At 49.8% G+C, this 23,321-nt stretch overlaps 1 long non-coding RNA gene across 1 annotated transcript; it reads left to right on the top strand.

The window, feature by feature from the left end:
- The first annotated feature begins 10,948 nt into the window (after positions 1 to 10,948).
- LOC138990443 (uncharacterized) lies at positions 10,949 to 21,938 on the top strand. The gene is made up of 3 exons (XR_011466567.1): positions 10,949 to 11,029; positions 20,228 to 21,303; positions 21,610 to 21,938. It is a non-coding gene; the product is annotated as an uncharacterized lncRNA (long non-coding RNA).
- The last annotated feature ends 1,383 nt before the right edge of the window (positions 21,939 to 23,321 follow it).

Raw genomic sequence — 23,321 nt, 5'->3', positions numbered from 1 at the left:
GGAGAGGTCTGTTCATCTTCAAAACTGTGTAAAAAAGAGCCATAAACTTAGTGGCTGAATAAGCACTCAGGGTGCCTATGGGTCAGAAGTTGGTAGCTAGTTCTCTGCTCAGAGTCTGACAAGGCTGCAGCCGTGGAGTGGGCTGAGCTGGGTTCTCATTGGGAGGCTTACCCACTGAAAGTCTATCTTCAGAATTGGTGCTTTTGAATTGTGGTGCTGGAGAAGACTCTCAAGAGTCTCTTGGACTGCAAGGAGATCAAACCAGTCAATCCTAAAGAAAATCAACACTGAATATTCATTGGAAGGACTGATGCTAAAGCTGAAGCACCAGTACTTTGGCTATGTGATACGAAGAGCCGACACATTGGAAAAGACCCTGGTACTGAGAAAGAGGGAAGGAGGAGAAGGGGGTGACAGAGGATGAGATGGTTGGATGGCATCACTGACTCAATGGACATGAGTCAGAGTAAACTCCAGGAGATAGTGAAGGACAGAGAAGCCTGGCATCCTGCAGTCCATGGGATTGCAGAGAGTCAGACACGGCTGAGCGACTGAGCAATAAGCTACCTCAAGTTGTCAAAGACTCAGAACTAAGATGCCTTTGTCCTGTAGCTGTTGGCTGGAAACTACTCTCAGCTTCTTCAGGCTACTTGAAGACCCTTACCATGTGACCCTCTCTCTCAGTCCTCACGGTTTCAAACTCTGATTTCAGGAGGGCCTTGTCTCTTTTAATACCTCACCTGATTAAACCAGGCCCATCCCAGGTAATCTCCCCTTGGAGAAACTCCAAGCCAACTGATTAGTGACTTCTTCTTAGGACTGATATTCCATCTTCTTCACAGTCCTGCCCAAATTCAAGGGAAAGATATTATGCCAGGTGTCTGCACCAGAAGACAGGGTTCTGCCTCCCACGAGGATTGGAGGCTCTCTGTGCTACATGAGGGGGACAAGAGCACTCTTGGGAAGAACTCCTGGTCAAATTGCCTTAGAAAGAAAAGTCAGTGAGAGGCACAGGCTCCATTCCAGAGCCTTCCTTGGACCAGCTTTGGGAATTTCTCCAAGTTCTGGGCACTGTGTTTGAGAGCCAAGTGTGGAATCTGCTCCTGTGTGACTGTATCCTTCACAAAAGAAAGAGACAGAAAAGTGCGCAGGGCTCTGTCATGAGTGATACCAACTCTGACAGAATAGACTTACGAAAAACGATTTTTATGTAACTGAAATGGTCTGGTTCTGGCTCCAGGAGATCAAATCCTGTCACCAGGACTTGATTTCTCTCCATCAGTGGCTCTGTCTTCCTTTCGAGTGAACTCCTGGCAGGTCAAGATTTACATCCTCCCACCTCCTCTTCCAATAGAAACTGAGGTTATTTCTTTCCAACAGTTTCACAGAATTAACAGACTGGACTGATTTGGGTCATCTTCCTGCCTGTGAATCAATCTCTGAGGCCTGGAGGATGGAATAAGCTGATGGGCCAGGACTGAGTCACATGTCCACCCTTGGACCCTCGAAATGGGATTCCCCTCAGTTCAGTTCAGTTCAGTCGCTCAGTTGTGTCCGACTCTTTGCGACCCCATGAACCGCAGCACGCCAGGCCTCCCTGTCCATCACCAGCTCCTGGAGTTTACCCAAACTCATGTCCATTGAGTCGGTAATGCCATCCCACCATCTTATCCTCTGTCATCCCCTTCTCCTCCTGCCCTCAATCTTTCCCAGCATCAGGATCTTTTCAAATGAGTCAGCTCTTCGCATCAGATGGCCAAAGTATTGGAGTTTCAGCTTCAAAATCAGTCCTTCCAAGGAACATCCAGGACTGATCTCATTTAGGATGGACTGGTTGGATATCCTTGCAAAGGGCTCTCGAGAGTCTTCTCCAACACCGCAGTTCAAAAGCATCAATTCTTCAGCGCTCAGCTTTCTTCATAGTCCAACTCTCACATCCATATATGACCACTGGAAAAAACCATAGCCTTGACTAGACAGACCTTTGTTGACAAAGTAATGTCTCTGCTTTTTAATATGCTGTCTGAGTTGGTCATAACTTTCCTTCCAAGGAGTAAGCATCTTTTAATTTCATGGCTGCAGTCACCATCTGCAGTGATTTTGGAGCCCAGAAAAATAAAGTCAGCCACTGTTTCCACTGTTTCCCCATCTATTTGCCATGAAGTGATGGGACTGGATGCCATGATCTTAGTTTTCTGAATGTTGAGCTTTAAGCCAACTTTTTCACTACCCAAACAATAGGGAATTGACTTGAGGTAGAGAGTCCTGTAAGAAAATTCTAAGTGCTATTTCCAAAAGATATGGGAGTGGGAATGTAGTCATCTCTGCATTCCATGAGACAAAAACGTGTGTGTGTGTGTGTGTGTGTATGTGTGAATATCTCCCATCACACCACCCAGGGCAAGAAGCCAACTGAGGGGAAATTCTTGTTTTAATAAAGTATTTTTATTTTTAATATTTATTTATTTGGCTGCGTCAGGTCTTAGTTGAGGCATGCGGGATCTTTCACTGTGATTTGCAGGCTCAGTATTGTAGCACACAAGGTTAGTTACTCCAAGGCACGTGGGATCTTAGTTCCCTGATCAGGGATTGAACCCATGTCTCCTGCATTGGAAGGCAGATTCTTAACCATTGGACCACCAACAAAATCCCTTGTGGGGAAATTCTAAAGCCATTGTGTGTCTCTGTGTGTGTATCTGTATGTGTGTGTGTGTATGAGTCAGTGGGCCCTCCCCAAGGTGGGTGGTTGGAGGACAGAGTTCAGGGCTGGGTGGGCAAAGGGGATATAGCCATCCCTGGAGGAGAGGAGGACTTCCTAAGATTGGAAAGAAGCGTGCATGTGTGCTAAGTTGCCTCAGTAGTGTCTGATTCTTTGTGACCCCATGGACTATAGCCATGAGAGTCTCCAGACAAGAATACTGGAGTGGGTTGGTGTGACCTCCTCCATGGGATCTTTCTGACCCATGCATCGAATCTGCACCTCTTACGTCTCCTGCATTGGCAGTCAAGTTCTTTACTACTAGTGCCACCTGGGATGCCCTAGAAAACCCCGAAGGTGACTCAGATCTGGGTTAAATACTGCTTTTGCCGTTGATCAGTGGTGTGACCCCAGAGATGCAGTTCCTCCCTGACCCTCAGGCTCCTCCTCTGTAGGATGGAGGTTCTGATGGTGGCAGATTAGTCGAGGCCACACAGAGCAGCATTGGGGGAGACTGCATGGCTGGGTCCTCTAGTTTCTTCTTGTCTATTGGGAAAACTTTTGCACGGTGCGGGGCATATTTGTTGGGGGGTCGGGCGGGGAGTGCTGTCTGTCTGTAATTGCCCTAGAGCCTTGACTCCCTGAGAACGGGGCCTGGTCTCTGTCTGTGGCCATGTCTGCTGGCACTGCCTTAGGCGTGAGGTGAGGAGCTGACCCCCCACCCTGTACTCCCCTGTTTCTCCTGCCGCATGGCCTCCCCCAACTCCCCACGGCCCACAGGGCCCTGGCTGCTCTGCAGTGTCCCCAGTGCCAGAGTCCTTTTGTTTTGTTTTGAGGGGCCCAACTCCTTCCCCTCTTGCTGTGCGCACCCATCAGAAGACCTCCAGAGAAACTGAGGTTCTCAGGCAGGAGCATCTCCCTGCCCCTGAATCTGCAGGCTCCCAGTGGCCAGAGGCACCTGGATGCTCTGGGAAGGTTGTTCGTCCCTGTGCTCCATGGTCCCGTCGGCGGCTGGCTCCATCCTGCAGTGTGCTCTGCGGGCACTTGAAGGCTTTAAGCGCCTACCCACTGCCTGGACTGGGGCAGGGGTCCCTTGTGTGTGAGCTGACTTCCTTCCTAGATCACAGGAAGCAGACAAGTGCCATTTCTGGCATCATGGCAAATGCCTGGTGGCTGCTGGCTATCATCAGCTTATCTCCTGGAGCTGCGTGGTGACACTTTGACTTTTCCCAGGGTCACCTCCCCCTCTCCCACTTCCCCTCTTGTTAATGGTGTGGGCCACTCTGACCCTTAGATCGATTTGCACTTTGGGGAACTATTGGAGGAGAGGGGCTGTGTGGCTAGACTGCTTGGGTAAAGGTATCTGCTAACAGTGGTCTCCAGATTTCACTCTCTGAAGGCAGAGAGACCCCTGAGCAAGGCTGGCTTTCTGGGTGTGCGACTCGGGTGGTCACACAGGCCCTCTCTGAAGCACCTCACACCGACTTTAATGCTCTGCCGCCACTGTTTAGAAAGTCTCGATACTTTTTGAATAAAGGCCCCAAGTTTTCTTTCTCACTGGGCCCTGGCGTAGGATTATGGGTCTGGATGGGACCCTGAGGTTGCCTCCCCCCAGCATGGGAAGAGCTCCTGTTTTCCACAAGCATTTTGGAATGTCTACTTCCTCCTGAGAGGTGTACCCACTGGGAACGGTTCATTCATCCCTGGTTCGGGGGCCCCATCAGAGCTGCCCTGCCATGCCCCATTTTTGATCCTCCACCCTTCTATTTGGGTCTCCCAGGCGGTGCTAGTGGTAAAGAACCCACCTGTCAACGCAGGAGATGTAAGAGACACATCCTGCGTCAGGAAGATCCCCTGGAGGAGGCATGGCAACCCACTCCAACATTCTTGCCTGGGAAATCCCACGGACAGAGGAGCCTGGGGGGCTACAGTCCATAGGATCACAAAGAGTTGGACACGACTAAAGTGACTTGGCCCACACACAGTTTTTCCTTTAATTTCTGACCTTTCTCCTGTTATAGATTCACTGAGCCAGTGCCAGCCTGGCCTCCCTTGCTGCAGCATCTCGCTTAGTCCTCACGACACCCTCATGGGATGGAAACGATGGTCAGTCTATTCTACAGATGGGGAAGTCGAGGTTGGGAGTCAGGAGCAACAGGCCGAGACGGTGCTGAATCCAGGGTGCAGAGCAGGGAACTTGGACAGATGCTTCCTGCCTCAAAGGACAGAGTCTCTGCCTCAGGAATCGGAGGAGACAAGACAGAGTCCTGTGTCCACAAGTTCTCCCCCTTCACAGTATCCCTTCCCCAGGGCTTGCTCTGTGCAGGAGATGGTGTAAGACTTTGAGGTGCTCGGGGTCCGTGGCTGTATCATTAGGGTGGGGGTGAGCCACCCATGGGACCCACCAGAGTAGGCCCCTTGTGGTTAGTGCCAAGATCCAGCCCAGGCCTCTCCTGGGCTGGCAGAGTGGCCTCCCTGGGGACATGACGGATCGGCAGAGCCAGGGTTCCCAGGACTAGGTTCTGCAGAGCTTTTTAAAGCCATTTCCTAGGCTAGAAAGAGGAATATGCCAGTTAAGTGCCTGGCTGAAGCGTGAGACCCAAGCGTACTTGAATCTAGTCACGGAGCCTCCTGAAGTTTCCATCCCAGCCCAGCACGGCGTCTGGAGTCAGATGGGCCTGGAGGCTTTTCACTAGCATCCCTTATGAGGGGAGATACTCTAAGAGGACCCCTTAGGATGGTACGTGCCCACCACTGCCCTGTGGGCTTCTGACAATGTGTGTTCTGGTGGTGCTGATGCTGCTGGTCTGGAGAGAGAGAGAAGGAAAGAAAGTAGGAAGGGAAAGAAAGAGAGAGAGGTGAAGAGGGAGGGAGGGACAGAGGAAGGAAGGAAGGGAGGAAAGAAGCAGGGGAGGAAGAACTGTGGGAGAGAAGCCCCAGGGAGTGGGGCTGACACTGTGTGTTGCCATCAGAGGCTAGAACCGAATTCCACTCCTATTGCAAGTGGCTGTGACTCAGGCCTCAGTTTCCTCCTCTTGGAAATGGAGCTAAAGACAGTTTCTTTTTGGTGGGCTGGGGTGAGGAGGCAGAGGGCCTGGTGCCTGGAAGAAGTTCAGACTATGTGGGTTTTACGTTATTTGAAATATGACCAAGTGAGGGTCTTTTCAGAGACTTTCCTCTGACTTAGGACTCGTCTGCAAAGATGAGCTTGTCATCAGGCACCGGACGTTTCTTTTATAAAAGAACTCCCAAAGGTGGCAGAAAATCCATATCGTGTCCTAGCTACTGGGTAGTAAATTCGGGGTAGAAGATGCTGGAGGGGAAATTTGAATTTTGTACTTTGCATACTTTTGAATGTATCAGCTCCCTGGAGTCCCTTGTGAACTTCAAGGGGGTGCCCTTGAACTCTGCATGTGGGACATATGGGAACACTCTGTGCTACCTTTGCAACTAAAAGTACTAAAAGTTGCAAAGATAGTACAGAGTGTTTGCCCATGGCTCTCACTCGGTTTGAATTTCCCATCATGTCATTCTGCGTGACTGGGTCCTGCACCAATCCTGGTATCATTATTCACTCGATTCCAGATTTTATTTAGAGTCCACAGGTGCCTGCGCCAGCCCACAGCCAGGGTGCGCGTGACATTTAGTGCTCCTGTTACCTTGGTCCTCTGCTCAGTGACTGTTTCTCCATCATGCCTCGTTTTTGGTGGTCTCGGCTGTTTGGGGGAGTACAGCTCAAGTGTTTTGTGACACACCTTCCAATCTGGGTCTGCCTCATGTTTTCCTCAAAGTTAGACCAGGCTTGGGGTTTGGGGAAAGAAGACCACAGAGGTGAAATTCCCTTCTTGTCACATCCTACCACAGGCACATACAGTCCACGTGGTATTGTTTTTACTTTCTAGCCATCCTAGAAAATTAATGATGCCACATCTTCCCACCTACAGTGCGGAGCTGTGGAGGTCTCCACACCAAAGAGATCTCTTAAGGGTCACTCTGGGAGAGGCAACAGGGACCATAATGGGAGTGGTCAGTGGCAACTTGAACCCCATCTGTCGTATTTCATGTTTACAAGCTCTTTTCTTTTACTGTGAAATGGTAGATAAATGTGAGTAGCCCCACAAGCCTACTTACTGCACTGAACTAAACACGTGTATATACACTTACATACACATGTATGCACATGTATACAAACACTCACAGGGACACAAATACACACATATACACATTCACAGGTACACACACATACACACACGAGTGAGCAAACTGGGGGAGACTGAATAAAATGGGTGGCTTGTGTCCATGTCAGTGTCCTGGTTGTGAGCCTACAGTATAGTTTTGCAAGATATAATCATGGAGGGAGGAGCTTCCCTGGTGACTCAGCAGTAAAGAATCCGCCTGCCAATGCCGGAGACTCAAGTTCAATTCCTAGGTTGGGAAGATCCCCTGGAGAAGGGAAATGGCAACCCACTCCAGTATTCTTGCCTGGGAAATCCCATGGACAGAGGAGCCTGGTGGGCTATACAGTCCATGGGGTCACAAAAGAATCGGACACGATTTAGCGACTAAACAACAAAACAAACCACTGGGGGAAGCGAGGTGATGTTACATAGGATCTCTTTGCATTATTTCTTCCTCCTGCATGGAAATCTACAATTACCTACAAATTACAAGCTTAGTTGAAAATAAATGCTCCACAGGCTTCTGATTGCCCACAGAATTAAATCCAAGCCCTTCTGTGCTTTGGCCACGCCCACCCCAGGGCACACCTGAGTTCTTACCTGGGGTTCCCACCTCCGCCTCCCCTGGCCTGCTTTCAGGCCCTCCCACCTTGGTGTCTTCCCACCGCAGGGCCTTTCCACCTGCTGTTCCTCTGCTGGGATGACTCCCCTTCCCTAGGTCCACCTCCTCCAGGTCTGTCCTGGTTGTCCTTAAAGTTTCATTTCAAGCATCATTTCTCCTAGGGAGGGTCTTCCTTCCAACAGGATCCTTCAGCTCTACCTGACCCACCCTGTAGCACCCCACCTCCGACTCTAAACCCCCATGGCTTGATTATGTGGTTGTTGTGTTATTGGTTTCATGTCCACCTTCCCTCTAAAGGGTGAGGTCATGCAAGCCCCAGGGCTAAGCAGGCCCTCAAAAAATACTTGCTGGATGAATGGATGGATGGATGAATGAATGAATGAATGGATGAAAACAGCCTTTGCTTCTCAGTTAGTCTGAAACAGGGCCAGAATTTTAATCCTAGCAGTGGAGATGCCAAACTTCCTACCAGAAGAAAACTCATGTTTTCCTCCGGCCTGCTTCTGGTGTGCCCTGCCTCGGATGACATGGCTGCTTGATTTGGGGAGGGTATGGGCTCATAGGAAGGAATTTTGAAGGACTTGTCTCCCAGAGAGGTCCATGAGGCCAGCAAGGCATTAAGAACTATCTTTCATTGAACTTTAATTCAGCCCTGAGAGCGGATTTAATCTCTGCAAGGTAAGCTTATTCCAAACCGATGCTGCCTGCGGAGCACCTGTCCCAGCTCTGCTCTGAGAAGCAGGCCTGGATCTGTTCGGATGGCTAGGTGTGTGAGTGAAAAGGCTGCAGGCGCGGATTTTCTCTTAGAAGCCTCTCAACCAAAGCTCTGGGAGGTGTTTGCGGATGTCCTTTTGAGGCCAGTCTCAAGATGGGTTGAAATGCACTCTCGAGGGTCAACCGACTCCACCTGGGCATGGAAGCCGTCACTCTGATCCTCTGACTTCCGATCATCCTCCCTCCAGTCATCCCAGCCTCGGATTCCCTATCCGTAAAATGACCAGATGTTTGGCTTTTGGAATTGTATGTGTGTAGGTGTGTGTGCATGTGTGTGACTGTGCAACCATTAACTTCCCATATAGGACATCCCTAACAAGTAGTGGATGTGCTGTTTGCAAGCTCCCTCCCTCTTTCTCCCTTGTACCCTCGAGGGGGTGGCAGGGGAAGGAAATACCAGGCAATGACTTTGGCCGACAGGGGTGCAGCTTCACAGCCAACACACTGTTCCACGAGGAGCTCATATTTTTATGTACAAAACAGTGTGTGCAAATGAGATTGTGCTTGGAAAGCCCTCCCTTGCCCACTCAGCCTGTGGGATGTGGGAATGGCGCAGTCGTGGGTTGAGGGTGGCCCCTCCCCCTGCAAAAGTTGTGTCCCCCTGGAGCCTGCTAATGTGGACCTTATTGGGAAAAGAGTCTTTACAGATGCAATCAAGTTAAGGATCTCAAAACGAAGCCATCCTGGATCCGGGTGGGCCCCAAGTCCAGTGACAAGTGTCCTTAGAAGAGAAGAGAAGGAGACGCACAGGGTGGAGCCATGTGATGATGGAGGCAGAGACTGGAGTGATGTGGCCACAAGCCCAGGACACCTGGGGTCACCAGAAGAGCCCAGGAAAGGGTTGTCCCCCACAGCCTGCAGAGGAAGAGAGGCACAGCCAACAATTTGACTTTGGACTCTGACCTCTAGAACTGGGACAGAATCAATTTCTGTTGTCTTAAGCCACCTGGTTTGTAGTCCATCGTTGCATCAGACACGGAGAAATGAATACAGATGTCATAAATGGCTGTGATTATAATTAATCTTCCATCTTGTCATTCAAGCAAAGCTTACATCCCCACAAGTGTGTTGATTCCCGCTGCTGCAGATGTGCAAGGATGAACATCTTATGCTTATGGTGTCCCCTCCCCGCATGCCTTCCCCCGGAGGGTGTGACGCCTGCCTCTCTACCTCTCTTGCTACATGATTTTTAGGAACCTTCTCGTACATCCTGCAATCTGACTTGGCCAATTTCCTTGATGAAATCAGACCTTGGCACAGCACTGAACCCCCAACAGCCTGACTTCCAGGAGGCTGCCCCTCCCCCACAGGCCCAGGTGGATGGACAGAGAGCAGGCTCAGGTGTGTTGTCCTGGGAGGAAGTGGTTTCTTCCGATTTCAATAAACCCTAAGTCCCAGGGAACTTCCTTAAGGCTGGCCTCCAGCTCTCCTAGGCAAAGAAACCAGAGGGTGTGGGAGAATGCTTAGCATCATTTGAGTGGGTTTGGAGGAAAGTGAGTCCTCAGGGGAGAAGCCAGTGGGGTAGAAGTCATTTGTTCTGGAAAGGGACAGGAGCTAGCCGTGAATCCCTCTCCACCTGCGTTAGCTGTTGGCCAAAGTGCAAGTTACATCACCTCTCTGAGCCTTACTCTGTTCAGCAGCAGAAGGGGATAATAATGGTCCTGACAGCACAGATCAAGGAGATAAAGCTGATGTTCTACAGGTCACCCTGTCCCTGGGGTTGTGCAACCTCGCCCCGTGTACACAGAGCAAAGGCATCCCAAGGTGGTGCCTCTTGAGACTCGCCAGCTCTGGGTGACTCAGGGAGGCCTCCTGGGGCCATCTCTGGGTAAGTTTAGGGGGAAATCACCCAGACCAGGCCCCCAGCTAGAATCTGCTGCTTTCTAACCCAGAGAGCAATTTATCAGAGCCTGTCTCCCTGCCACATGGTATCTTGAAACTCAGTGCATCTGAAGCTGATATGTCTGAGGTTGAGCGCCATTGGCTCTTTGTCTCCTCAGTCAAAAAAAGTGAAAGTGTTAGTTGCTCACTTGTCTCTGACTGTTTGCGATATCATGGGCTGTAGCCCACCAGCCTTCTCTGTCCATGGAATTCTCCAGGCAAGAATACTGAAGTGGGTTGCCATTTCCTTCTCCAGTGGATCTTCCTGACCCGGGGATCGAACCGGGTTTCCTGCATTGGCAGGTGGACTCTTTACTGTCTGAGCCACCAGGAAAGCCAAGTCTCCCTGGTGCCCAATGCCAAATCTTCTGCTTTGTATTTTCAGTTTCGTTTCCTGCATCCAGGCCACCCTGGTCTGACTCTCCCTCCCTCCAGGTCTGGACCATCAGAAGCCCGCATTCTCACTTCTGTAACCCCACATGGTGTCTGTGGCAAAGGAGGTTGTGCGGGGAAGTCCTTGGCTGCTTGCTGGGGCCCTGGCATGTGGATGGTTGCTGCTGGTATGGTGATTACCTTCCATGGTGATCCATGCCGGGCTGGGACTTCCCCTTCCTCCTGGCCACAGAGAGAAGTACCTCCGCTGCCAATGAGTGGACATGCTGAGCTCTGACTTTCCCTCTGCACGTGGCCATCTGGGTCCCGCCATCCAGGAGAACCCCTTCCTCTAAGTCTTGCCCTCTGCAGATTCCTTCACCTCGATGTCTTTCTGGATTGTCTGAGCCCTTCCTTATTCCTCCAGACCCATTTCAAGAGTCACCTGTGATGACCCAGCTCAGCCCCTCGAAGGCTTCCCTGCTTCTTTTCGGCTTCCGTGAGGTAGGTTTGACTTGACTTTGCGTTCTAGCTGACAGTGAGTATACTTCAGGCCTCCCAAAAGCTTCTGCATATATTATCTCATTTAATTCTTTCTACATCCTTGCCAGGTAGGAGAGTTGGGCACTTCTGGCCCCATTTCACAGGAGGGAAATGGAGGCCCCAGAGCTCAGGCTGCTGCCCAAGGCCACACAGCCAGCTGGGGGCAGAGCAGGGTGCAGACACAGGAAAATGTCACATCTGAGCCCCTGCTGGTCCCATCTGGAGGCACAGAGCCCTTCTGGAACCCTTCCAGTAGGGCTGAGACTAGGATGAGGCAAGTGAGGCATGGCCCTGTGTACAGCAAATGCACAGAGATGACTGCAAAGCAAATTTTTCAAAGATCAAAATCAATGCTCAGGGCTTCCCTGGTGGTCTAGTAGTTAAGAATGTGCCTGCCAGTGCAGGAGACACGGGTTTGATCCCTGGTCCAAGAAGATCCCACATGCCACAGAGCACCTAAGCCCATGTGTTGCAGCTACTGAAGTCTGAGTGCCTAGAGCCTGTGCTCTGCAACAAGAGAAGCCACCGCAATGAGAAGCCCGAGCACCACAACTAGAGAGAAGCCCCTGCTCGCTGCAACTAGAGGAAGCCCGCAGATAGCAATGAAGACTCAGTGAAACCAATAAATAAATAATTTTAAAAAATCAATTGCTGAAAAAAGCCATGAGGTACAAAATACAGAAAAAGTTTAGCACAGACAAGTGGCAGCCCTGTGCTGGCACCATCCTGCCTCACTTGCCTCGCCCTAGACCCAGCCCCGATGCCAATGAACATTATTTACACAGACAGACAGCAGCCTATAGTGGCTATAGTTTACCGATCTGAATTTTGCAAACTGTACTGCTTCCCCACTGCCACCTAATTTTTATTATGTAAACCCCCACCTTCCTGTCATATGGCAGGTCCTGTGGTGTGTGTCCTTTTTTCTTCCCCTCTGGACTGGGCTTCCCTGGTGACTCAGATGGTAAAGAGTCTGCCTGCAGTGCAGGAGACCTCAGTTCAATCCCTGGGTTGGGAAGATCCCCTGGAGAAAGGAATGGCAACCCACTTCAGTATTCTTGCCTGGAGAATTCTATGGACAGAGGAGCCTGGCAGACTACAGTCCATGGGGTCACAAAGAATCAGATACGACTGAGCGACTAACACTGGACCATAAGCACCTCAAGGCCATCGGCAGTGTCAAGGGCAAGGGTTCATGTACTTCATACAAAGGCTGCATCTTGGGCCCACCCTAGACCTGTCCCATCAGATCAGCACCCAACAAGATCCCTGGGGCATCCGTGGGCACAGTCAGGCCTTGCGGTCAGACACATTGAGTTCAAGTCCTCATCCCGGCACTTTTAGGCTCCTCAACTTGACAGCGATCATCCCGTGCTGGGGTTTCTGCTAGGTCCTCTGCAGACATAATCTCATCAATCTTCATAACAACCCAGGGGCTCTCAGCCAGTGATCCTGTCTCCCAGAGGACACTTGGCGACCTCTGGAGATGTTTCAGTCATCACAGTCAGGAGCGGCTGCTATCTGCATCTTGTGAGTAGAGACCCTGATGTTGCTGAGCCCCTGGAAGTGCAGGACATAGCCCTGCACAGAATGGTCCAGGCCGAATGGTCGTGGTGCCGAGGCTGAGAAACCCTTCCAAGTGAGCCAGTGACTGTCATCATCTTTGTTTTGCAGAGAAGGAAACTGAGGCTTAAGGAGGGATGGATTCCAAAGTCACCACACAGGTGGTAGGTGGGGGCTGTGATAGCAGTGGGAGAGCTCATTCATTCGATCAACCAACTTTCTACAAAGCATCTCCTCTCCGTTCAAGGCGGGAATTGCACACGCCTGTGTGCACACACAGTCAGCATTCAGTCAGTGCTGCCACTGATCACAGAGGCTCACAGCATTTGCTGAGCACTCAGGAACTATATCCTGGCCATTACGCATTAGACTCCAGAGGATCCAGCTCCAATGTTCCCACTTAGTATTTTCATCTGGACAGAGGGAAGGCCTTGAGGGGGACTTGCTGGTGTCTTCAACTTCCTGATTCCAAGTCTTGGTACAGAGCTGAGCTGCCCTGGGGGGTGCCCAGAGCCCTGGGTTCATGGCCTGGCAGCACCCCAAAGCAACCCATCTGGGGAGCAGATGAGCTGGAGACCAGGGAGACTACCTGGAGACCATGAGAGGTGGTAGAGAGAGCCGAGGTCCTGGGACTGTGGTTCCCAGTAGCACGCTGGGCAGGTCCAGCGATATTCTGGACATACTTTCGCTAAAAAAAGTGATTCCTTGTTTAACTGAAATTCAAATTTAACTGGGTGTCCTGTGTTTTCTCTGCAGCCCTACTTCCTGGATGGCCCCACATCTCCCCTTCCCTCCTTTATTATTTTATGTAAACTTTTATCAAGACGTAAAATATATAAACAGAAAAGGGCACAGATGTTAACTGACCAGATGCACAAATCTTCAAAAAGGGAGCACACATGGGTATCTAGCATCCAGATCCAGAAAGAGAACTTGACCCTCGAAGTTCTCCATGTGCCTCTCTGGGCCCCCTGTTCCACCCCAGGGTTACCACTGTCCTTATTTTCAGCTCCACACATAGACAGTTCCTGCCTTTGAATGATCTGTGCATTGAAGCACACAGATCTTCTCCTGGCCTGGCTTCCTTCTCATATCAAGATGCATCCCTGTGTCTGGTATCTCATCTTTCCTCAGTGATCAGGAATATTCCACAGCTGTATACATGGCCCTTTTTTTTCTCTATCCCATCGATGGGCATTTGAATTATTCCTAGTTTGGGGCTCTTATAAATAAAATTGCTAAGATCATTCTTGCACAATCCTGTTTAAAGTATTACCCATCCCCAGTTAGGGAAGATCCCCTGGAGTTGGAAATGGCATCCTGCTCCAGTATTCTTGCCTGAAAAATTCCATGGACTGAGGAGCCTGGTGGGTTACAGTCCATGGGGTTGCAAGGAGTCGGACATGACTGAGTGACTGAGCATGTACGCATCCCCCCACCACACACACCCAGCTATCACCTTAGGCATTTGAAGGATCTGTCTGGCTGTCTGCCCATTGACTGGAAGCCCCATGGGTGTGGGCTGGCTGCTCACTCTGGTACCCAGCTCCTAGCATGTTGCCTGTGCTAGGTGCACAGGCTAAGCACACAGTAGGTGCTTAGTATGTATTTGAGGGATGGAAGAATACCTGCTCCCTCTCTCCCTGGGCATCTCGGGTCCGGGCTCTACTGGGAACAGTGTTCCTCAAGAGATAAGTTTTGGGCACAGAGCTTGGATTTGCATGCACTTTGACTGGAGACCCAGGCAACCGTCATGCAAATGTTAGGGAAATGGGCGCCCGAGGCTCTGGCAGAGAAAGAGATGGAAGGGTTCAAGGAGCAGGAACCAGCTTCCCGCAGCCTGCCGGCTGGGCTCCACCTGCACGGATGTCCTATTTATAACTACCCCAGGCTGCCTGACTCTCCCCAGACATCGCCAGTGGGAACATTCCTGGGCTTCTCCAATGCCTCCAGGCACTCTGAGTCCAACAGCTCAGAGCTGGGTGATAAAGGCTGATAAAAGACTCCAAGCCCAGCACCGGCCTGGCCCCCCAGCTCCTCCGACCTGTGCTATCAGAGTCCCATAAAAATGCCTGCTTCTAGCTATTTTGGGCCCCAGAAAGCCTCAGAGAGACACAGAGTTCTGAGGAGAACCAAGAGGGAACCCAGAGCAGCTGAGAGGGGCGATGAAAAGGGAAATCCAGCCGCAGATGGTTTTTTCCAACAAATGGGAATGTTTCTGAAAATTGCAAATTAGCACCCTTATGCCAAAGCCTTTGACTGTGTGGATCACAATAAACTGTGGAAAATCCTGAAAGAGATGGGAATACCAGACCACCTGACCTGCCTCTTGAGAAACCTACATGCAGGTCAGGAAGCAACAGTTAGAACTGGACATGGAACAACAGACTGGTTCCAAATAGGAAAAGGAGTACGTCAAGGCTGTATATTGTCACCCTGCTTATTTAACTTCTATGCAGAGTACATCATGAGATATGCTGGGCTGGAGGAAGCACAAGCCAGAATCAAGACTGCCGGGAAAAATATCAATAACCTCAGATATACAGATGACACCACCCTTATGGCAGAAAGTGAAGAGGAACTAAAGAACGTCTTGATGAAAGTGAAAGAGGAGAGTGAAAAAGTTGGTTTAAAGCTCAACATTCAGAAAACTAAGATCATGGCATCCGGTCCCATCACTTCATGGGAAATAGATGGGGAAACAGTGGAAACAGTAGCTGACTTTATTTTGGGGGGCTCCAAAATCACTGCAGATGGTGATTACAGCCATGAAATTAAAAGATGCTTGCTCCTTGGAAGGAAAGTTATGACCAACCCAGACAGCATATTAAAAAGCAGAGACATTATTTTGTCAACAAAGGTCCATCTAGTCAAGGCTATGGTTTTTCAGTAGTCATGTATGGATGTGAGAGTTGGACTATAAAGTAAGCTGAGCGCTGAAGAATTGATGCTTTTGAACTGTGGTGTTGGAGAAGACTCTTGAGAGTCTGTTGGACTGCAAGGAGATCCAACCAGTCCATTCTAAAGGAGATCAGTCCTGGGTGTTCATTGGAAGGACTGATTTTGAAGCTGAAACTCCAATACTTTGGCCACCTGATGCGAAGAGCTGACTCATTTGAAAAGACCCTGATGCTGGGAAACATTGAGGGCAGGAGGAGAAGGGGATGACAGAGGATAAGATGGTTGGATGGCATCACCGACTCAATGGATGTGGGTTTGGATGGAGTCTAGGAGTTGGTGATGGACAGGGAGGCCTAGCGTGCTGTGATTCATGGGGTTGCAAAGAGTCGGACACGAATGAGCGACTGAACTGAACTGATGTAAGAGGAATATTCACGTGAAAATGCAGTTTCTGACTCTCCTTACCTGCCCATTTTTCACCTGCCCACCCCAAGGGGCATTTGAATTGTGGCCCTGGGTTGACTTGGTCCTGTTGGGCTTGAGGGCAGGGGTGATTTCAGGCAAACCTCTCATTTATTTGTTTCATCTCGTTCAACATTTTTTAAATTATTTTCAGTGGCGTATAATTCCTTTATGGGACTTCCCAGGTGGCGCTAGTAGTAAAGAACTCGCCTGCCAATGCAGGAGACTTAACAGACAAATGTTCAATCCCTGGATAGGAAAAATCCCCTGGAGGAGGGCATGGCAACCCACTCCATTATTCTTGTCTGGAGAATCCCTCAGACAGTGGAGCCTGGTGGGCTATAATCCATGGGGTCACAAAGAGTCAGACACAACTGAAGTGACTGAGCACACAGATATAGTTCGTTTATAATATTGTGCTACTTTCTGCTGGACAACGAAGTGGACCAGTCATAAGCATACATATACCCCATCCCTTGTGGACCTCCCTCCCTCCCACCCTGCATCCCACCCATTTTACACACGAGGGCTCTGGCTGTGTAGAAGTTCACAGCTCAGGTGTGAGGTCCTTTTGGAAATCCCATCGCATCCCAGCAGAAAAGTTCTCTCTTCTGTTTAAACAACTCTCCCTTCAAATTAACTCACTCTCTCAAAGTCTCTCTTTTTCTGTTAAAAAAATAGTAAAAGCAAATTTGAGAACATTTTTATGAAGAGGGGCTGCTGTAACTCCTCCTCCCCACCCCAGCTGCCTCTGATGTGGCGTATTCCCTTTCCTGCGGTGCTAACAGAGTTCAACCTGCTGCTGCCAAGTGGCCTCAAAACACCAGGACGAATAGTTAGTCCTGTCAACACAGTTGATCGGCTGCTGTCACTGTCCTGAGATGCACACATGAGTGGTGGCTGCTTTCCAAGGGGTTCTCAGCATTGGTATCTGAGTGGTGGGTTCTCTATCTTCTTTCTCCCAGTGTAACCCTCAGTTTTCCCATCTGTGAAATGGGCATGGAGAGCTACCTCACAGGTGGTTGCATGGACCAGGGACATGCTGCCGTGGAGGGTTGAACACAGAGGGTTGAACACAGGGAGCCCCACCCCACTCAGGTGGACCCCTTAGCCCAGCATCCCTCCCACTCACTGCTCAGACTGTTGTGATGTTGCCTTGCTGTCCTGACATTGTAGTGGGGTCCTGCATCCACAACCTTCCTCCCCTTTCCATTCCTTCTTTCCCCTACTCTTGCCTTCTTTCCTCCTTCTCTCCTTCCGTGAAGTTCTTGGGAGAGACATAATGTGACTGTTCGGGCAGGCCTGGCTACAAGGTCAAGAGCCTCCTCAGGACCAGGTTGAGTGTGAGGACAAACAGCTCAGGCACAGCGAGCTCTGGAGGGGGTGTGGGGGCTGAAGATCCCTGAACCAGCCTCCCAACATCTGCCAGATCCTGGCCTGGCCTCTGCTTTGGACATGGAGGCTCTTTGCATATGCAAAGGAGCCTTCAGCCTCTCCAGGCTTCGGGCAGCATGATTCCGGCCACCTGCTTTGGACGCGGAGACTGGGGCCCCTGGGTCCTTCCAAGGGGCCGAGTTAGGGACTCCCTGTCAGGGGCAGGAGAGGAGCCAGAGTCCCCTCGGTGGTGGGGAGAGATGCTGTGGCTTTCCCTCCTGCTCTGTCTCTTTTCCTGTCTCTTCTCTTTGTCTCTTTCTCCTTCTCTTCCTCCCTCCCAGCCCTCCCCACCCTTTTTCTCACCCTAACCCCTTCTGATGGAGACCTGACAGTCCAGGCTGTCCCTTCCAAAGGGTGCATCCATGTGGAGAAATGCAGGATGTGACCAAAGATGTCCCCATTCTAATCCTTATAATTGGTGACACTCCCTTACGTGGCAGGGAAGTTAAAGTTGCAGAGGGAAGTGATGTTGCCAATCAGCTGACTTTAAAACAGGGAGATTGTCCTGGACTATCCAGGTGGACCCATGTCATCACTATGCATGTGCAAGTGTGTGTGCGTGCTAAGTGGCTTCAGTCGTGTCTGACTCTGTGTGACCCTATGAACTGCAGCCCATCAGGCTCCTCTGTCCATGGGATTCTCCAGGCAAGAATTCTGGAGTGGGTTGCTGTTCGCTTCTCCAGGAGATCTTCCAGACCTATGGATCGAACCTGGGTCTCCTGCATTGTCAGGCAGATTCTTTACAGTCTGAGCCACCAGGGAAGCCCCGCATCCCCCTGGCAATGCCATCACAAAATCCTTTAAATGGAGGCAGGAGAGTCAGTGTCAGAGGGAGAAAAATAAGCCAGCCTTTCCTGGCTTTGAAGGTGGAAGAGGCCATGAGCCACGGGATTTTGGCAGGCTCCAGGTGCTGGAAAAGGCAAGTATAAATGGATTCTCTCCTTGAGCCTTGGGCATCTCACTGCCCAGATTTGAATCCTGGCTCTGTCTATGAGCTGTTTGGCTTGGGTCGTGCTTCTTAACTTGACTGTGCCTTGCTTTCTGCTTTGTGAAAAGTAAATAATGATGGCATTTCTCCCAAGGGATGGCTGTGAAGATGTGAGGTCATGAGCGTAAACCCCTTGGACCAGGAGTAGCCCATGGCCCATGGGCTCCTGATAATGACTTCCAGATTTTTAATTTTCCCCCAAATACTACCTTCCTCACAGACAGTGGCTGAGCCTGTTTGTAGGTGGGAGACATGAGGAAAAATTCAGCTCCTACTGGCTACTCTGATAGGTGTCCTTGCAAAACCATGCCTTTTCTATGAGAAACTTTGTCATGAAAGATGGCTGACCCACTGTCTAAGTCAGATTTAGGGAGCCCCGTGCTGTGAGCTGTGCTACTTAGAAATACTGTTCATTATGAGGTTGCTCATGTCATTTGGTAAGGAATTAAATCCCCTGTCAAGTAAATGTATTGCTATTAGTTTGAAAGGATAGTCTTGGATTTCCACTTCTTTCAAAATAAAGCCCAGGGAAGACAAAAAGGACAGGTGGAAGTTACAGGTTAAGTTTTCCGTATGTGCTTGTAAACTTGTCGGACATATGCAAATGAAGACAAACATGGTAATATGAATATTAGCTTAAACTCCCTGCAAGAGGGCCACTTTCCTTATTTTTTAAAAATTATGGTTGATTTACAAATTTGTGATAGTTTTAGGTGAAGCATGCCACTTTTAAATTCATTTTTTAAAAATAAAAAATACTTAGAAAGAACTTTACAGTACTGCTTTGGTGCATAGAAAACACAATCACTTGCCAGAAATAAGAATAATTATCATCATCATTATTAGTGACATTTTGAGCATTTATTCTGTGGCGAGAACTGCCAGAATGCTTCATAAACTGTGACACATCCATCCTCGTCACGGATGTTACTCTGTGATGCTGGTCCCATTATTCCCATTTTCCAGATGAAGAAACTGAGGTTAACTTCTTCTTTCAATCCGCTCATAATAGGGGTCTCCAGTGAGGACGTGAAAATTACTTGAATTCACCTTTTTAATGCACCTGAATTGCCACGTTCTGCTCTGCGCTTCCTTTATCCCACTCAGCTCCTGTTCTTCCTGAAAAGGTTAGAAACGTGGCCCAGCATCACCCCCCACCCCCACGCCCAAGCCTAGGCTGGTGAATGCCTTCTCTTATCCCCAGCACTGCGGCTCTGAAGCACCCACCACATGCACCTTCCCTACCACCAGACAGAGCTCGTCAAGGGCAGACACAGAATCCCCCCACTGCCCCCTCCACTCCACAGTCCTGGCCCACAGTAAGTGCTCAGCAAACACTTGTTAAAGAGATGAGTGAATGAGCAAATCAAAAGCCGGAAGTGAACTCAAAGTCCAGCACAGCTGAGGTTCCCCACCCATGGGCACCTTGGTGATCAAGACAGTTCCTGACTTTGTTTTGGTAGTGACCTGTCTACTTTAAGGTGGAGCTACCCTGAGCCTCATTTTCTTGTCTACACGATGGGGCGACAGTAGAATGGGGGCTGTTATAAGGATCGAGTTCATATTTTAGATTAGAACACAGACTGGCACAGAGCAGGTGCTCAGAACTGTTAATAACAACATTATGTGTAATCACTGTGTATATGATCTACTTATCTATGTATCATAATTATTTATGGAAAGCGATACTGGTTTTCTATTTACTGTAGTGTTGTGAAGTTCTATTTAGAAATAAATGAATTTGATTTTTTTAAAGTGAGTTGAGGGCTTCCCTGGTGGCTCAGTGATAAAGAATCGGCCTTCCAATGCAGGAGACACGGATTTGATCACTGGTTTGGGAAGATCCCACATGCGGTGAAGCAACTAGGCCTGTGCATCACAACTATTGAAGCTGTGCTCTAGAGCCAGGGAGCCACAACTACTGAGCCCACGTGCTGCAGCTACTGAAACCCGTGCGCCCTAGAGCCCTTGCTCCACACCAAGAGAAGCCACCGCAATGAGAAACCTGAGCACTGCAGCGAAGAGCAGCCCCTGCTCTCCGCAACCAGAGAAAGCCCGTGTAAAAATGAAGACGCAGCACAGCCCAAAATAAAATAAATAAATGAAATTATATATTTAAAAAGTAAGTTGAAAATAAGTTTCTGTGCAGTGGTAGCCAGATAGGGTCCAAAGCCTGAGGTGGTATCAAACAACAGGTTAACATGACCCACAGGGTGATGGTGACTCAGTTGGAAGCAGATTTTAGAATCTGTACCCTGGTCATTTGGGTCTCCCAGGTGGCGCTAGTGGTAAAGAACCTACCTGTTAATGCAGGAGACATAAGAGACCTGGGTTCGATCCCTGGGCTGGGAAGATCCCCTGGAGGAGGGCACAGCAACCTACTCCAGTATTCTTGCCTGGAGAATCCCATGGGCAGAGGAGCCTGGTGGGCTATAGTTCATAGGGTCGCACGGAGTTGGACGCGACTGAAAAGACTTAGCATGCAAATGCACCTTGGTCACGCGGACATGTGGCCGTGGGCGTGGGTGTCAGTGAGAGGCTGAGGCTCTTTGGAAAAACCTGAAGATGCTTTGCCAAGGACCCCGATGCTCTGCCACCCTGGGCTTCCCCGTCTTGTCTGCTCTGAATGAGTGGCCTCCACCCCAGACCCCGGCTGGTATTTTTAGCACACAGGCACCCTGCACTGCCTCCTGCACTCTGACCAAATTTAGAAATCACAAGAGGTCTTTGCACTTCCATGCCCTCGGTAGGAGGAATGGATGAAAAGGCCCCCATCCCCAGCCCCTGCCAGTCCAGCTACAGCAAACTCTATGCCAGGCTGTCTACCGACTGCTGAGATGCCCGAGATTTATCTCACGGTGAGAAACAGCAAGCTGCAGAGCCACAGGTGTGTCTGGGTCTACTTCTGCAAAACAAAACCCCCCTGTGTATGTGTGTCTGGGACTGCTCAGCCTGGGCGGGGCACGGGGCAGGCTGCTAACTAAGGGAATGGGGGAGCCAGGGGGAGGGTGGGTTAGGGGCTGAGGTTAGAGCCTGGGAGGCGAGTAACTCTGTCCTTATGCAAAGCTTTGTATTTATTGTTTAAAACAAGTATGGATTACTTCCGAAATTTGAGAACCTTGAACACCAAAAAGTTTAAATATATCCCAAGATTGAAAAATCTCAACCTGAATGTTTATATGGGATTTTACAGTTAGCAAAGGGCTTCTATGGTTTTGTGTGATGGACCCTCACTCTTTCGGACAACTGGACCTCCACTCTCCATCTCCTGATGCCTCTTAGATGTGCCTCTCAGATGTGTTAAGCTTGGAGAACCCAAGACACTCTGCTTAAGAGCTGCTACGGAACCTCTCACATGAACCAATTCATTTCTGTCGGCTGAGCTTGTCTGAGGCTTGTCTGAGTGGCAGTTGGGTCAGCACTCCAGTGAATCTACACAAAATGATTGCTGAATTGGCAGGAATTTTGCGTATTGTTTGTGAAACATGGGCAACATTAAAATTGAATTGTATGAACTTATCATTAAATGGGTTATATTAAAAACAAAGGTAATCTATTTTACTGTCTTTTTAAGAATTCTGTTTTTTGATGTGGACCATTATAAAAAATGTATTTATTTATTGGCTGTGCTTGGCCCTCATTGCTGCATGGGCTTTTCTCTAGCTGTGGCGAGCAGAGGGTACTCTCTAGTCGCGGTACACAGGCTTCTCATTGTAGTGGCTTCTCTTGCTGTGGATCATGGGCTGTAGGGTGCATGGGCTTCAGCTGTCTTGGTTCCCAGACTCTAGAGCACAGGCTCAATAGTTGTGGTGTGTGGGCTTAGTTGCTTTGTGTGGCATGTGGGATCTTCCCAGCCCAGGGATGGAACCTGTGTGTCCTGCATTGGCAGGCGGTTTCTTTACCACTGAGCCACCAGGGAAAGCCCTGGACCATTTTTAAAGTCTTTATTGAATTTGTTACAGTATTGATTCTGTTTTATGTTTTGCTTTTTTGGCCCTGTGGCATGTGGGATCTTGTCTCCCCGAGTGGGGACTGAACCCACATCCTCTGTAGCCCTGCAGTGGAAAGTGAAGTCTTAGCAGCTGGGCCAGGAGGAAAGCCCCTCAGTACATTTTACCAATCCACGCCCTTGGGGCTATTTATCTCTGTTGTCTCTGTGCAGTGTCAGTGCTTTGGACAGTGCAGGTCTCTGTGTCTCCCTGCTCCACACATAGGGAGTCAGGCTGGTAGCTTGAAACCCATCATGGTTGGGAGTATTCACACCATGGAAATTGGCAAGTGCTGCAAATAGGGCTACCCCACCCCAAATTGTGGTTGAACTTTTGCCAGCATAGTGCTGAAAGGAGGCCTGATAACACATGTGGGGCTCCATCTGCTCTTCGGGGACCCCGAGTACCAGGAAGGAGGGGTTGTAGTCATCCTTGGAGCAAGATTCACACTTTGGTTTCACCAGCATCTAGCGCGGACAGCCCATTTATGAGGATCGACTGACTAGAGGCAGTCGGGGTCCAAAGTCACCTGGTGCTGGGGTAGGATCCTGAGCACAGACTCTGTGCCCCACCCTGGCATCAGCCCTTCTTATCCAGTCATCTCTGACCCCTGGAGGACTGAGAGGCCCAGCTGGTAGCTGAGCTCAAATGCTCTGCCTCAGGCAATGAAGAAGACTCTGCCTTCCCAGCAGCCCTAAAGTTCAAAGCCTTTGTTCAGAGCACCCATTTCTTAACACCTTGCAGCTTTGCAAAATGATTTTAGCAAGTAATGGGTGCAGCATTTAATAACATGAGGTCTCTAAAGATTGAGGACAGGAGGAGAAGGGGGTGACAGAGGATGAGATGGTTGGATGGCATCATCGACTTAATGGACATGAGTTTGAGCAAACTTCAGGACGTGGTGAAGTTCAGGGAA

The sequence above is a fragment of the Bos mutus genome, chromosome 13 (assembly GCF_027580195.1).
Source record: "Bos mutus isolate GX-2022 chromosome 13, NWIPB_WYAK_1.1, whole genome shotgun sequence".
NCBI lineage: Eukaryota > Metazoa > Chordata > Mammalia > Artiodactyla > Bovidae > Bos > Bos mutus.
Note: the sequence above shows the minus strand (reverse complement) of the source record. Positions and strands in the feature narration are given on the sequence as shown.